Source organism: Parasteatoda tepidariorum, chromosome 5, assembly GCF_043381705.1.
Source record: "Parasteatoda tepidariorum isolate YZ-2023 chromosome 5, CAS_Ptep_4.0, whole genome shotgun sequence".
Classification (NCBI taxonomy): Eukaryota; Metazoa; Arthropoda; class Arachnida; order Araneae; family Theridiidae; genus Parasteatoda; species Parasteatoda tepidariorum.
This window is the reverse complement of record NC_092208.1, coordinates 51,276,704-51,286,322: the sequence shown is the minus strand read 5'-3', so window position 1 is coordinate 51,286,322 and position 9,619 is coordinate 51,276,704.

The following is a 9,619-nucleotide window of genomic DNA, read 5'->3' as shown; positions in this document are numbered from 1 at the left end:
AATTGTTTTAACATTACATATATATGTGTGTGTGTGTGTGTGTGTGTGTGTGTATATATATATATATATATATATATGCCTCAACTAGAAATGACAATTTATAATTTACGTAAAAATATTGGTACGTAGCAAGCATCGGTTCAAAACTTATTGCTTAGTACATGTAACTTACAATACTTCAAATAAAGATTAATTATTGAGAAGCTTCGGAAATATTAATGTTTCTCAACTATTCACAAAAGTCGCTCTTTGCACCACCAACTTTTAAAAAATAACTTCCAATGTAGTCTACATATTTCCATTTAGGAAACCTTTTAGAATTGATTGAAGATAATTAAACTTTAAGTACGAACACGGATTCAGCATTTCCCTGCAGATGTATTATTATAATCCGAAATCGGGAAGCTCCGGGCATTAATGATCACGGAGTTAAATATATTCGAGATGAAAATTCTTTAAAGCGAAAAATAGATTGGAAAAGGGTATAGTTAAAACCGATGAGCAAGTGGTCTGATTATGTAGCTTCGTGATTAAGAATCTGTTTTGCTAAGGTAAGAGTCATTTATCTGGTAAGTCTGCAAAAGTGGCAAAGGTACTCACAATATCGTAATTATGATGGATCCTTGGAAAATGTTCTGGCAAATGACAGCTTCCTTCTCATAAACTGTCTTTATGGGGAATTCAGAATATAAATGAAGGGTTGTAAATGAGATGAATGATGAAAGTTCAAAATGATATCACCAAATCATACTTAAGTTGACATTTCGTACTGAGCTTCTGATAAATATATCCTCTCCACATTTGATAAATTTTAAAGGAATAAATATTGAGTTGTTATAAAATTGTAGGTTCCATCTTAGTAAAAATGCATTGAGTCTAGGTGCAAGGTATGTTTAGCGCCTTTTATTTATTTTGAGTTGTAGGTTCTCACCTCGTTGGTGTTTGGGACGTTATTCTGGATATGGTTAAGAAACGGAAGATAGGGAGTGCGTTTCATTGTGTTATCTCAATAGTGTAAAAAATGGGACCCAGAAGATATTAAAAATAAAAATTCATTTATGGCAAAATTATAGATTGAAAATTTTTTATAAGAGCTCATCTCCATTGATCTTATTGCTTAAGTGATTGTAAAAATAACTAGTACTGTTTCCATTATTCATCATTATTTAAACTGTCACCTTTATTATTTTTAAAATTTTTTTTTTAAACAGTATTTGTGAGAATAATTTGGGTATTCAGTTTTTGTACTAAATTTTGTAATAAGCATACACTTTTAAGCGAATAAATATTAACTAGTAATTTCATAACTTTTTGAATACGGTTAATAAAAGAAGAAGAAAATGTCAACTGGAAATATTTTTCACATCACCTTCCAGTGTTTTATTGTGAATAAATCATTTTTAAAAAAAACAGTTTAAGAGAAAATAATTTTTTTCTGAATTTAATTCCATATGGAATTGAATTTATTTCAGCATACACTTTTTCATGGATAATTTAGTCGAGAAAAGATATTGTAGCTTTAATTACAATAGCTGTTATCTGAATCATCTGTATTTTTTGCAGTTTTATTTTACTTGCAGTAATAATGATAAATTGACTAGTTATATATGTCTGCAAATATACTGCAGTAATAAATTTATGATATGTATGTGTCTGCAAATTTATTTTATTTGATTTTAAAAGAATAAAAACTAAATATGATTTTAAATATTTCTACATTTTTGGAACATCTAGTTTTTATTTATTTATATAGGATCCAAGGTCAGATATATTCTTGCACAGAAATCCAATGATTCAAATTTGGTTTGCAGTTGTAATCTATAACCAATACCATTTCTTTCAACTTACTTCAGCTAAGCGAACGGTGGGAAATGAGGCGGCTGGTCTCCTGGTAAAAAAGGAAGCCTCTGTCCTACAGAGATCTAATTCCAGGCTCCTTTTCTATAATATCAAAAGTCACATAAAGAGCATCTTCAGGACCTTTTTTAACGAGGAATTCAAAAATCGTAATTCCAATAAACCATGGCTTAAACAGATTCTGAATGTCCCTCAGTGGTCTAGGATGAAATCTGTTGCCATGATTCGTCTGATAACTGGCCACGATTGCCTGAAAAAACATCTATGTCACCCCAACGTGGCTCGTGAGCCCTTTTGTACATTGTGTGATCCCCACGAGGTAATGGACTTGTCTCACCTCTCTAGGTGCCCCGCTCTCCCTCGGAAATCTATCTGGGGACGCTACTGGACTGCTCGCTCTTCTTTATAGATTTATTGTTATCTTTTTGATGTTCAATTGTCTTTTAATGTGATATTGAAAATAAAAAAAAAGAACTTAAGCGAAGCTGCGCAAGTTTTTTATTGCTAAATCGAATTATCTAAGTTCTTAATTAAGCAGTTAATTGGCTTAAGTTCCCACCTTTTAGTAAGCACGCTTTTAAATTTTCTTGCCGCTTTATCACTATAACAGTCAAAGTTTTATTTTCTTTTTTTTTTAAACTTANCTTAAACAGATTCTGAATGTCCTTCAGTGGTCTAGGATGAAATCTGTTGCCATGATTCGTCTGATAACTGGCCACGATTACCTGAAAAAACATCTATGTCACATCAACGTGGTTCATGATCCCTTTTGCACATTGTGTGATCCCCACGAGGTAATGGACTTGCCTCACCTGTCCAGGTGCTCTGCTCTCTCTTGGAAATCTGTCTGGGAACGCTACTGGACTGCTCGCTCTTCTTTATAGATTTATTGTTATCTTTTTGATGTTCAATTGTCTTTTAATGTGCCATTGGAAATAAAAAAAAACTTCAGCAAGTTTTTCATTGCTAAATCGAATTATCCAAGTTCTTAATTAAGCAGTTAATTGGCTTAAGTTCCCACCTTTTAGTAAAGACGCTTTTAAATTTTCTTGCCGCTTTATCACTATAACAGTCAAAGTTTTCTTTTCTTTTTTTTTTAAACTTATCGTTCACAGGTGTACTTGGAATTATCAAATTCGTTTGAAGCATTCGAACCAGATTGAACTGAAAGAGGAAAATAACTACCCCGACAGCAATTTTAGAGATTTCTTAGATCATAATTCCCTTATATGTTTAAATTTTTAATATAGCTGTGTAATATCTGATATAGAATAAAAGAAATCTACGGAATATTTGAAACAATATCTTATTAAAAAAAATCTGGGGTACGGTGGGAGTAGTTTCACTGTTGTCCAGAAACACTATTTAGAATTGGGAAGTCAAATCAACCGAAATTACAATTTACATTAATTACAATAAACTAAAACTAAAATCAGTTCATAAACATATAGTTAAAGTATACTAAAGGTAATAAAATTCACATTAAACATAGACTAATTATGTTATGAAAGCACGTCCACTGTGAAAAATTTGGATAAAATTATTGTATAAATTACTGGCACTCAGGATGTCGGTGCTTTCAATCATAAAATCCGCTTTTACTGGAAAATGCTACGGAACAAACAATCTGATATACAGTAATTTTTAAAGTAATAATTACAGTAAAATCCCCGAAGCACTATAATGAATTAAATAATACTGTAAAAATTACGGTATATTATTTTACAGAAAAATTGGATTTTACCATAAAATGTTTTATGGATAGCGGCATTTACACCGCTATCCATCCCGGTATTTTATACCGTAATTTGGTCTGGAATTTTTTTTACTGTGTAGTTGAAATGTAATAAGCTGTTATTATTTTTGCTAGCTAAAAAAAACCCCTTGTTTTCAAAAATGAGACCCATCCCATTCAGGTACTTAATTATGTCCCGTGTTCTCGTATAATAATTCAGCATTAATACCCTACCCCACTAGACGTTATCACAAAAAAAAAAAATTTAAATTGCCACAACCGCAAAAAATTTTCACACAGCTTGGCGTTTTCTGACTCGCTTTACTTTAATTTTTCATAAAACTGATTCATAATGAAATGAAAATTATTATAATTAAGATATAACTCTGCTATTTTGATACAAATAACATTTTTAAAACTTTTTTTAAAAAATAAGACGTCTAAAAAAAGGAAAATTTTGAGAAATACGATAAAATCGTGTACCCACATATTTTAAGCTTACGGATAATGGTCTAGGGCCTCAAATAAATGAAAGCACTGAGTTATGACGCAAAATTTGACTAAATAATAATGCTGCATTTCCTAAAAAAGTATTACAAGATAGCTTTCCCATAAAGGAAAAATGATGCAGTGATTTGGATGCATGTTATAGAGGGAAGTCATATTTGAAAAATTATTCCATAAAAAGAATTTTAAAAATTAAATCTAACGTTAGTGTTATTATGTGCTATTTAGTTTTAATTAAATGAGATTAAAATTCTAAAATTATACTTTATATAGCATTAAAAAGCGTCCTTAGGGAAGGATATTATTTACGTTACCGAAATTACACGAGCTTAGATTTGGAAAATTAACTTCGATTATTTTAAATATTAATAAAGCAAGTAAAATCCAAATTTATTCCTGTCAAAATTAAATTTATACATTTCTATTTAAGATTATTTTTATCACATTCACTTGGAAAGTGAAGATATTTTCTTAGAAAAAATACATTAGAATTCTTTCTTAATTCATAAATGCATTACTATGTATTAAAGCTTTAACTCTTCTTAATATATTTTTTTATATAATCCATATAAGCTTCGGATGCTAAATTTTTTTCTACTCATTTCTGAGTTGTACAAAATTTTATAAATCTAAGAGTATTTCTATCTTTTTTATGTGCTTCAAATTTAGTTTTCTTTTTAATGGAAAAATTAAAACATTAACCAAAACAATAAATTAAATATATTTTAAGAAAGACGCCATATTTAATTAATTATTAATACCTTGCAGTCATAAAGCTTTTAAAAGCTTTGGAAAATTACTTTAAATTATTTTTATTTAATTACGTTCTCCAATTTACCCAAAGTAATCCGCTTAGTTAGTAATAAAAATGAGCAACATAAATATATATTAATGAGTTGATTTCATTAAAATTACAATAATTTTGCTAGAATGAGCATTTCTAATTACTTAGGAATATGTTAAGTTATGAAATGCATTTTAAGTTAGCGAGAAATGCATGTTTAATTTTTCCTACATACATACAAACACATTTTCCTATAAAACTGAATCTGCTTACATAATTTTAGACTATTTATTAAGTTATAATATTAAGTAATAATATCTGACAATTATTGCGTAAAAATTTAAATTAAAATTTTAATTTTTTTTGCAATTTAAATTGATTATATACTGAAGGTTTCAATTCAACACATAAAATTAGGATTTTTTTATATTAACGAAAGAACACTACTGCAATTTTCCTAAGACTAGCTTTTTTACATGAATAGGAATAGGTATTATAACATAGGAATTATAAGCATTGCATATAAATTTCTTCACACGTTTTGACTTGACAGAAAAAAAATCAAACGTTTGTCTCGTTGAAAACATAAGACTTTTCTTTAGAGGTTTCTAAAATGGCAGACTCAAAGATCCTGTTATTTTTTACGTGATTTACTTAATAAATTTAAAGTTTGTATATGGTTCATGTATCCCCTTTCAAATTTGAGACACCTAATGTTGCATACAATAAAGTTTTTATTACGAAGAAATGTGTTCTTTTAACTTAAGTGTTTGATATTTTATTAATTAAAAAAATATGAAGTTAATAAGAAAATTCAACTTTCAACAAAAATTACATTAATTTAATAAAGTTGTTTTAAACGTTGCATCATTTATGTTATACAATAAAACCAATGAAAAAAATAGAGTGTTAACTGCACTTTTAGATTCACATAAAAATTTCTTGTCATACTATTGGAAATTTCTCTGAAAAAATGGTTAAACAATAAATTTAATTGTTATTTTACCGTGTTCAACCATAGTAAAATAATCATAAAAAAACGATGGAATTCAAACTGTTAATTTCTAGAAAAATCATTTGTTGACTATTTTCCCCCGATACGTTTAAGCAACCAGATTTTTAACCGCATCCATATCTAATGAGAATCTCTTACGCATTCTTCGAAAGCTGGAACCTAAGTCATGTGATATGAACATGACCTAATGTAAGTCATGTGACCTAATAATCATAAAATAATTAAATTGCATTGAGTACCTTATGAAACCACTTAATGCTTGCAACGGAGTACACATTTTGGCCAAGAAGACAAATCTGCCAATCTCAATGCCAACTGAAAGGAGGTTCGAATCTCAGCGCTTACATGACAATATTTCCTTCATTCTTTCCGCACATTGGAAGTAGTATTACCCATCTCTCACGATAGATGGCACCACTGGATAAACTAATTAAGCTACATTCCACAGTGTACTTGACAAAACTATACTTAACCACAATCTAACTCCATGCCCTTTGCCTAATATAGCCTAACTCAAATGTTCAGTTAGATCTCATTTTCGCGAATTTGAAACCATGCTATTTATAAATGATCACGAAACCATAGAATTTTGCATTCATAAATTTTTAATTATATCAGCTGTAAACGGTTTCAAACCCGTAAAGGTAAAGAAATGTTTCTAACCGAAGACTAAATGATTAATTGGACGACTAGACTGCTAATGGTTATTTTGCCGTGATTTTTTGAATGAAAGTTCAAACATTGAACACACACAAAAAATTACTTTTTCATCGTTAATTAGCAATTTGAGTAGTGTGCGTCCTTTTCAAATTATGAAGTTTACCCTTTTAGCTGTCAAAATTTGCCGAACATATCATGCGATTTAACGCTGTTCATCAGGTGTTAGTTCATCAGCTTCAGGTGTTTAATGCTAACCGTCTCAAGATTTATGTTAACAAGTCTGTACTAACGCTGTATTAAGTTAATTCAGCCACATTAATGTAAAATAATCATCAAAAATTTCAAAAACGAATCTATAGGTGACAGTGAAAACGTGTCAGATAACTTAACTATTCTACGCACGATAAATAAACTATTCTACTGTAAATAAACTATTCTCGTATATACTATTGCCATTTCCGATATGCTATTGTACGCACAACATTATACTGTAAACATTAGAAATGAATAAAATATCGAAACTTTTAAAACAACGAAAAATATTTTTTGTAATATATTTGTAATTTTTGTTTCAAAATTTTTTGAAAGAGTTATTTAATCGCAATTACCTTTCCGTATGGATTTCTTAAGACCTTGTACTTGCTGTTTAATTTTCGAATAAGATGTTTATTTCTTCCTTTTTTTGCTCCTTTAAAAGTTAAAAAAAATAAATTGCCCTTTTAAACTTACAGAATTGCTTTTTCTTTCAAATATTTAATTTCAATTTGAACATGAACTTAACTAATTTTAACTTTTAATAAAACTTCTTTTTTCTTAAAAGTTACTTAAGGAAATCAAAAAATACAATATCCAAATTAATGTGTAATAAATATTAACACAAAAAAAATATAGCAAAAAAATATTTTACTAATGTGAAAAAAATAAAAATGCAACTTCTAATTCGAACATAGTTCAATTCTAAAGTGCTTGTATTTTATTCAGAACAACAAATACTTATATAAACTATTTTTAAAGATAAGCAACAATGACTGGCAGATATAAATTGAAATATTTTAGGCAAAACATTTCATAAATCTATTTTTCTTTCACCACAACACAATCGCAAAACGCAGAGGAGGAATATTTTCTTTTGTATACAATTTAAATGTTTCACGAAACATATAATGCATGACTTTTATGTTAGTTTTTTATAGCTAGTCCAAAGTTATCCTTTTTCTAACTCTAACCGCAATAACAATAAGCCTAAGGCATGTTTTAGATCATATATTGTGTGCAACAGTATTAAAATGAATTCTGGTAACAATAAACAAACGAAAAATCTTCAAATATCTGCCAAGTGCTTGAAGTCAACAATTCTAGATGTTTTCTATGCCAGTCAAGCATTTGCTGAGACGCAGAAGTGGAAATGCGAATAAAAGAAAGCCGAACCTGGAGAATGTGATATGGAAATTCCACAGGCACTCTATTATTTTACACACAAGCCATGAAAGTTTGTTTTCTCCTTTCGCATTTTTTCCCCTTCTTATTTGTACCTCTGAGCCTGGCAGTGAAGTTTTTGTTGTTATCGTTCGTAGAAGATGGTTTTCCCTTGCTTCTGTAAGTTAAAAAAATTTGGAAGCATCTGTTCAAAAAAGAGTTTATTTTCTATACCTGAAAAGAGGGAAAATTTCAATTTCAAAGGAAAAAAGGGGAAAAAAATTGTGCTTATTAAAAAAAAAAGATTATTTCCATTACAATAAACACTTTCATTTAATGATATCCAACAGATATATTTTGAATTTTAGGAAATATGTTGGATATTTTTAAAGGTTCAGTGCGCCATAATACACCAGCGCAATGTATTACCTATTGAGGTGTAAGTTCATCAGAATATGTATATTGCAAAATATTCCTGATTAAATTACTGTATACGGTACAGACACTTTGGATGCCTCATCCATAAAATCCATTCAACCGTAAAATCTATTTTTACTGTGAGGTATTGTATTGTAATTTTTACAGTAATATTCATTTTATTTTGATTGATTCAGTGATATGATGTTACTGTAATTATTATTGTAAAAATTCCGGTATATTAGATTTTTGTTTCGTAACACCTTGAGTGCCAGCACTTTTAGTCGTAATTTGATCTGGAACTTTTTACCGCAGAGCCAAATTTTGTGATAGCGCTATTTGGTAAAAAAACTGGAAAATGACGTTAACAGGCTGACGTCATAATGCATAAGGGTTAGCTTTGTTTTTAATATAAGGAATTGATTGATGGTATCGGCATTTTTTACTGTAATTTATCCAGAACCTTTTACAATGTGAATTAAAATTTTTTTAACAAAATCGCAAAAACTTGCAAACGAGCAAAAATTGGTACCTCAAACATGGGAAAAAAAATCTAGATCCCGAAGGGCGAACATTCCTCGTGTAGTAAATGGTGACTCATGCAAGTTAAATCTTTCAGGTCATAAAGACCTCCTTGTTTCCATAACAAATTAATATCTTTGAAGGTACTGATTTAGAGATTGTTAGTTCTCTGGTTCAGGGTCAAAATTATAATCTGTTGATGTATAAGTGGATGTATGAATGGGTTTGCCTTATAAACGGGCCATGACATGTGTGGAATGGCAGTCGTATCCTTGGCCATGGATGGGCCACTGAGAAGCAAGAAACGCACACTCTGCCTTAAGGTTATTCGATTTCATCTCGTAGGCTTGCTGGTGTCGGTAAGTAGCATTGGAAACAACAACAACATAACTAGAATATCTGAATAACGGTCATATTAAGGCACATTTGTAAATACTCATTTGTGGAGCTTCTTATTAATAGAGAAATTGTTGTTCAGTAATTCAGTTGAAAAATATGTTTTTAATTATTGCACATCTTAAACTTAATAGCTCTAATCTTAACATCTCGATGACTTTTAGAGGTCAAAACTGACTTAATGACTTTTAGAGGTCAAAATACCCTTCCACTTATATATACCATTTTTGTTTCAGGAAAACCCTATTCAGTACATCACGTATTAAAAGGCTCAAAACATTCCACGAGATGTTAGAAGTCCTTTATATTT